Source organism: Blennius ocellaris, assembly GCF_963422515.1.
Source record: "Blennius ocellaris genome assembly, chromosome: 18".
Classification (NCBI taxonomy): domain Eukaryota; kingdom Metazoa; phylum Chordata; class Actinopteri; order Blenniiformes; family Blenniidae; genus Blennius; species Blennius ocellaris.
The window spans coordinates 617,598-624,829 of NC_137667.1; positions in this window are offsets into that span (position 1 = coordinate 617,598).

Genomic DNA, 7,232 nt, shown 5'->3' on the forward strand with positions numbered 1-7,232 from the left:
CACTCTTAGAGATAGGGGGAGGAGCTCAGTCACTCTTAGAGATAGGGGGAGGAGCTCAGTCACCCTTAGAGATAGGGGGAGGAGCTCAGTCACCCTTAGAGATAGGGTGAGGAGCTCAGTCACCCTTAGAGATAGGGTGAGGAGCTCAGTCACCCTTAGAGATAGGGGGAGGAGCTCAGTCACCCTTAGAGATAGGGGGAGGAGCTCAGTCACCCTTAGAGATAGGGGGAGGAGCTCAGTCACCCTTAGAGATAGGGGGAGGAGCTCAGTCACCCTTAGAGATAGGGTGAGGAGCTCAGTCACCCTTAGAGATAGGGTGAGGAGCTCAGTCACCCTTAGAGATAGGGGGAGGAGCTCAGTCACCCTTAGAGATAGGGGGAGGAGCTCAGTCACCAGGAGGCGCTCGGAGTAGAGGCGCTGCTCCTCCACATCCAGAGGAACCAGCTGAGGTGGTTCAGGCATCTGTTTCGGATGAACGCCTCCCCAGGAAGGTGTTCCAGGTATGTCCCTCTGGTAGGAGGTCTCAGGACAGAACTAGGACTCCTTGGAGGGACTATGTCCCTCTGGTAGGAGGCCTCGGGGCAGACCCAGGACACCTTGGAGGGACTATGTCCCTCTGGTAGGAGGTCTTGGGACAGACCTAGGACACCCTGGAGGGACTATGTCCCTCTATGGCCTGGGAACACCTTGGGGGGCCAATCAATGACGATCACATTGTGCTTGTTTTCATTCATCGTGGCCAGAGAGCTTCACAGAACGTGTCACTGTTCGTCTCAGTCCTTCTGCAGAATCTGACCTTTCCAGAGGAAGTTGGTCGGACGAAGACTGACGCAGATTTATGAGCTCGAGAAAAAACGCGCAGACGGACAACGAGAAGAAACGCGCAGACGGACGACGAGGGACAACAGGGACGTTTCTTTATTTTCTTCACTAGAACACAATGATCACAGAGAACAAATATCATCCAGCTCCATGAGATCAAAGCAGCAACAGAGCAAAAACCTCAACAATCACAACAATTACCCCCGCTCTCCCTCCACCCAGAGAGTTTCACCCTGCTCTCCCTCCACCCAGAGAGTTTCACCCCGCTCTCCCTCCACCCACACAGTTTCACCCCCGCTCTCCCTCCACCCAGACAGTTTCACCCCCGCTCTCCCTCCACCCAGACAGTTTCACCCCGCTCTCCCTCCACCCAGACAGTTTCACCCCGCTCTCCCTCCACCCAGACAGTTTCACCCCGCTCTCCCTCCACCCAGACAGTTTCACCCCGCTCTCTCTCCACCCAGAGAGTTTCACCCCGCTCTCTCTCCACCCAGACAGATTTACCCTGCTCTCCCTCCACCCAGAGAGTTTCACCCTGCTCTCCCTCCACCCAGACAGATTTACCCTGCTCTACCTCCACCCAGACAGATTTACCCTGCTCTACCTCCACCCAGAGAGTTTCACCCTGGTCTCCCTCCACCCAGACAGTTTCACCCTGGTCTCCCTCCACCCAGACAGTTTTAACCTGCTCTCCCTCCACCCAGACAGTTTCACCCTGCTCTCCCTCCACCCAGACAGTTTCACCCTGCTCTCCCTCCACCCAGACAGTTTCACCCTGCTCTCCCTCCACCCAGACAGATTTACCCTGCTCTCCCTCCACCCAGACAGATTTACCCTGCTCTCCCTCCACCCAGACAGATTTACACTGCTCTCCCTCCACCCAGACAGTTTCACCCTGCTCTCCCTCCACCCAGACAGTTTCACCCCCGCTCTCCCTCCACCCAGACAGATTTACCCCCGCTCTCCCTCCACCCAGAGAGTTTCACCCCGCTCTCCCTCCACCCAGACCGTTTCACCCCGCTCTCCCTCCACCCAGACCGTTTCACCCCGCTCTCCCTCCACCCAGACCGTTTCACCCCGCTCTCCCTTCACCCAGACAGTTTTACCCCGCTCTCCCTCCACCCAGACAGATTTACCCTGCTCTCCCTCCACCCAGACAGATTTACCCTGCTCTCCCTCCACCCAGACAGTTTTACCCCTGCTCTCTCTCCACCCAGACAGTTTTACCCCTGCTCTCTCTCCACCCAGACAGTTTCACCCTGCTCTCCCTCCACCCAGACAGATTTACCCTGCTCTCTCTCCACCCAGAGAGTTTCACCCTGCTCTCCCTCCGCCCAGACAGATTTACCCTGCTCTCCCTCCACCCAGACAGATTTACCCTGCTCTCCCTCCACCAAGAGAGTTTCACCCTGGTCTCCCTCCACCCAGAGAGTTTCACCCTGGTCTCCCTCCACCCAGACAGATTTACCCTGCTCTCCCTCCACCCAGACAGTTTCACCCCCGCTCTCCCTCCACCCAGACAGTTTCACCCCCGCTCTCCCTCCACCCAGACAGTTTTACCCTGCTCTCCCTCCACCCAGACAGATTTACCCTGCTCTCTCTCCACCCAGAGAGTTTCACCCTGCTCTCCCTCCACCCAGAGAGTTTCACCCTGCTCTCCCTCCACCCAGACAGTTTTACCCTGCTCTCCCTCCACCCAGACAGTTTTACCCTGCTCTCCCTCCACCCAGACAGTTTCACCCTGCTCTCCCTCCACCCAGACAGATTTACCCTGCTCTCCCTCCACCCAGACAGATTTACCCTGCTCTCCCTCCACCCAGACAGATTTACCCTGCTCTCTCTCCACCCAGAGAGTTTCACCCTGCTCTCTCTCCACCCAGAGAGTTTCACCCTGCTCTCTCTCCACCCAGAGAGTTTCACCCTGCTCTCTCTCCACCCAGAGAGTTTCACCCTGCTCTCTCTCCACCCAGAGAGTTTCACCCTGCTCTCCCTCCACCCAGACAGATTTACCCTGCTCTCCCTCCACCCAGACAGATTTCACCCTGCTCTCCCTCCACCCAGACAGTTTCACCCCCGCTCTCCCTCCACCCAGACAGATTTACCCTGGTCTCCCTCCACCCAGACAGATTTACCCTGCTCTCCCTCCACCCAGACAGTTTTACCCTGCTCTCCCTTCACCCAGACATATTTACCCTGCTCTCCCTCCACCCAGACAGATTTACCCTGCTCTCTCTCCACCCAGAGAGTTTCACCCTGCTCTCTCTCCACCCAGAGAGTTTCACCCTGCTCTCTCTCCACCCAGAGAGTTTCACCCTGCTCTCCCTCCACCCAGACAGTTTCACCCTGCTCTCCCTCCACCCAGACAGTTTCACCCTGCTCTCCCTCCACCCAGACAGTTTTACCCTGCTCTCCCTCCACCCAGACAGTTTTACCCTGCTCTCCCTCCACCCAGACAGTTTTACCCTGCTCTCCCTCCACCCAGACAGTTTTACCCTGCTCTCCCTCCACCCAGACAGTTTCACCCCCGCTCTCCCTCCACCCAGACAGTTTCACCCTGCTCTCCCTCCACCCAGACAGTTTCACCCTGCTCTCCCTCCACCCAGACAGTTTCACCCTGCTCTCCCTCCACCCAGACAGTTTCACCCTGCTCTCCCTCCACCCAGACAGTTTCACCCTGCTCTCCCTCCACCCAGACAGTTTCACCCCCGCTCTCCCTCCACCCAGACGGTTTTACCCTGCTCTCTCTCCACCCAGACAGTTTCACCCTGGTCTCCCTCCACCCAGACAGTTTCACCCCCGCTCTCCCTCCACCCAGACAGTTTTACCCTGCTCTCCCTCCACCCAGACAGTTTCACCCCCGCTCTCCCTCCACCCAGACAGTTTTACCCCGCTCTCCCTCCACCCAGACAGACTTACCCTGCTCTCTCTCCACCCAGAGAGTTTCACCCTGCTCTCCCTCCACCCAGACAGATTTACCCTGCTCTCCCTCCACCCAGACAGTTTCACCCTGCTCTCCCTCCACCCAGACAGTTTCACCCTGCTCTCCCTCCACCCAGACAGTTTTACCCTGCTCTCTCTCCACCCAGACAGTTTCACCCTGCTCTCCCTCCACCCAGACAGATTTACCCTGCTCTCCCTCCACCCAGAGAGTTTAACCCTGCTCTCTCTCCACCCAGAGAGTTTCACCCTGCTCTCCCTCCACCCAGACAGATTTACCCTGCTCTCCCTCCACCCAGAGAGTTTCACCCTGCTCTCCCTCCACCCAGACAGTTTCACCCCCGCTCTCCCTCCACCCAGACAGTTTTACCCTGCTCTCTCTCCACCCAGACAGTTTCACCCTGCTCTCCCTCCACCCAGACAGTTTCACCCTGCTCTCCCTCCACCAAGACAGTTTCACCCTGCTCTCCCTCCACCCAGACAGTTTTACCCTGCTCTCCCTCCACCCAGACAGTTTTATCCCGCTCTCCCTCCACCCACACAGTTTTACCCCGCTCTCCCTCCACCCACACAGTTTTACCCCGCTCTCCCTCCACCCAGACAGTTTTACCCCGCTCTCCCTCCACCCAGACAGTTTCACCCCGCTCTCCCTCCACCCAGAGAGTTTCACCCTGCTCTCCCTCCACCCAGACAGTTTCACCCTGCTCTCCCTCCACCCAGAGAGTTTCACCCCGCTCTCCCTCCACCCAGAGAGTTTCACCCCGCTCTCCCTCCACCCAGAGAGTTTCACCCCGCTCTCCCTCCACCCAGAGAGTTTCACCCTGCTCTCCCTCCACCCAGAGAGTTTCACCCTGCTCTCCCTCCACCCAGAGAGTTTCACCCTGCTCTCCCTCCACCCAGAGAGTTTCACCCTGCTCTCCCTCCACCCAGAGAGTTTCACCCTGCTCTCCCTCCACCCAGACAGTTTTACCCTGCTCTCTCTCCACCCAGAGAGTTTCACCCTGCTCTCCCTCCACCCAGAGAGTTTCACCCTGCTCTCCCTGCTTACCTTGATGTGTTTGACGCCGCAGCTCACCAGACGGTTCTGATGGAACGGATCCCAACACACATCGAAGACCTGGACCAGAGAGGGGGAACCGACATCATAGAACACATTGGACCTTCTTATTGACTGACACACACACACACACACACACACACACACACACACACACACACACACACACACACACACACACACACACACACACACACACACACACACACACACACACACACACACACACACACCTGGTGGTCGTAGTCAAGGTCTTCCTTTGCTTCCATTCCCAGATACACTGTGTTCTTGGCATCCTGGGCGATCGAGGCTAAACGACAGGGAGAGAGAGAGCGAGAACCAGGAGTGATCAGGGTGTGTGTGTGTTGCTGTATTTCTGGTAGGCTGGTGATCATTAACTAACTAACGAGGAGGAGGAGGAGGAAGAGGAGGAAGAGGAGGAGGAGTCAGGATTACTAGGAACTGATGTAAAATGAAGATTTTACGCTAAAAAATATTCATAAAAATCAAATTAAACCGTTTTTGTTCAATTCAGATATTTGCTTCTGAATTAATGAATGAATGAACAGTTTATTTCCGTTACAGTTCCAGAACAAACAGCAGGGGGCAGTAGAGGGCAGCAGAGGGCAGCAGGGGGCAGCAGAGGGCAGCAGGGGGCAGCAGAGGGCAGCAGGGGGCAGCAGGGGGCAGCAGAGGGCCGCAGGGGGCAGCAGAGGGCAGCAGAGGGCAGCAGAGGGCAGCAGGTAGCAGCAGAGGGCAGCAGAGGGCAGCAGAGGGCAGCAGAGGGCAGTAGAGGGCAGCAGAGGGCAGCAGAGGGCAGCAGAGGGCAGTAGAGGGCAGCAGAGGGCAGCAGAGGGCAGCAGAGGGCAGCAGAGGGCAGCAGGTAGCAGCAGAGGGCAGCAGAGGGCAGTAGAGGGCAGCAGGTAGCAGCAGAGGGCAGCAGAGGGCAGCAGAGGGCAGTAGAGGGCAGCAGAGGGCAGCAGAGGGCAGCAGAGGGCAGCAGAGGGCAGCAGGGGGCAGCAGAGGGCAGCAGGTAGCAGCAGAGGGCAGCAGAGGGCAGCAGAGGGCAGCAGAGGGCAGTAGAGGGCAGCAGAGGGCAGCAGAGGGCAGCAGAGGGCAGCAGGGGGCAGCAGAGGGCAGCAGGTAGCAGCAGAGGGCAGCAGAGGGCAGCAGAGGGCAGTAGAGGGCAGTAGAGGGCAGCAGAGGGCAGCAGAGGGCAGCAGGCACAATACAATTTCTACTCTTCACACCTGTTTCTATTTATTCTGTTGCATTTTGGGATTTTCCATCTTTTCGATTCATTGAAGTTCTACACTGTCTTCATGAAGCTCCGCCCACTTCCTGGTTGTCAGTCGCTGTGATGCAGACGGTTGGACTGTTTGGTTTACCTTGTTTGTCGTCACTGTTTTCTTCAAGGACACGTCACCCGGCCTTAACGAGGCCCTCAACCAGCTGAAGCAGGGATTCTCACCAGAGCAGCAGCGGGTGCTTGAGAACCTGGTCCAGAATCTGGTCCACGTCCAGGTCCAGCTCCTGAAGCAGGTGCTTAAGGAACAGGTCCAGGTCCAGCTCCTGCAGAAGATCCTGGGCCAAGAGATTAAAACTCTGCAAGGTCAAAATGAAGAAAAGGACAAGAAGATCAAAGCACTGGAGGAGGGCGTGGCAGAGCTGAAGCAGCATGCTGGTCTTCATGACCCACCTGGGTCCAGTGGTGGTTCAGTTCCTGCAGTCAGTGCAGGAGGACCTGAACCAGAGGGACCTGAACCTGAAGGACCTGAACCAGAAGGACCTGAACCAGGAGGACCTGAACCTGAAGGATCTGAACCTGAAGGATCTGAACCTGAAGGACCTGAACCAGGAGGATCTGAACCAGGAGGACCTGCACCTGAAGAATTGATGGTTCTTTGAGCCGCCCTCCAGTCTGAAGACGGTACCAAGGATCCACAACCTCATGGAGAATCACCTGATCAAAGGTCACATCAAAGGATTGAAATACGAACAAAGAAAAATAAAAGAATTCCAGATCATCCTGCTTTGATTGTTTGGTCCTGCTCTGCGCCCCCTAGTGGCCTCAGGTGGTAGTGCAGCTACATCCTCACGTTTCCTCCACAAACTAAATAATCCAGACGGATTAATGTGTTGAATTAATTAAAACCAGGAAAATTAAGGTTCAGGAAATTATTCTGTTAAAACAGCTGAGTTGTTGTTTTTATTTGTACAGAATACATGAATTTTACGTACGTTTGGAGTGTGTGTGTGTGTGGGGGGGAGGGGGCGGGGGGGGGGGGGGGGGTCACGCCTCTGGCCTAAAAAGGCGAAGCGTCCCCGGTTCTAAGAATAGCTCAGTGTGAATGTGGCCGTAATCAGACTCCGCCGTCGCTCCTCCACCTCCCGGAGGAGCAACTTTCAGGTTTAC